This window comes from Juglans regia, unplaced genomic scaffold, assembly GCF_001411555.2.
Source record: "Juglans regia cultivar Chandler unplaced genomic scaffold, Walnut 2.0 Scaffold_10084, whole genome shotgun sequence".
Taxonomy (NCBI): domain Eukaryota; kingdom Viridiplantae; phylum Streptophyta; class Magnoliopsida; order Fagales; family Juglandaceae; genus Juglans; species Juglans regia.
The window spans coordinates 1-217 of NW_023340389.1; the positions used below are offsets into that span (position 1 = coordinate 1).

Below are 217 nucleotides of genomic sequence, written 5' to 3' on the forward strand. Positions count from 1 at the left end.
TCAAAGACTCGATGATTCGCGGGATTCTGCAATTCACACCAAGTATCGCATTTCGCTACGTTCTTCATCGATGCGAGAGCCGAGATATCCGTTGCCGAGAGTCGTTATGTATCCTGGTAAAGATGTCACCAACAACGCGCACACCGTTTCCGGGGCGCCCGTGGTTACTCCTTGTTTAAGTTCCTTGGCGCAGACCGCGCCGGGGTTCATTGTTCGA

The 217-nt window shown here is 52.5% G+C and overlaps 1 pseudogene; it reads right to left on the bottom strand.

The window, feature by feature from the left end:
- LOC118344969 lies at positions 1-103 on the bottom strand (annotated as a pseudogene; the record flags this gene model as incomplete).
- Between the last annotated feature and the right edge of the window lie 114 nt (positions 104-217).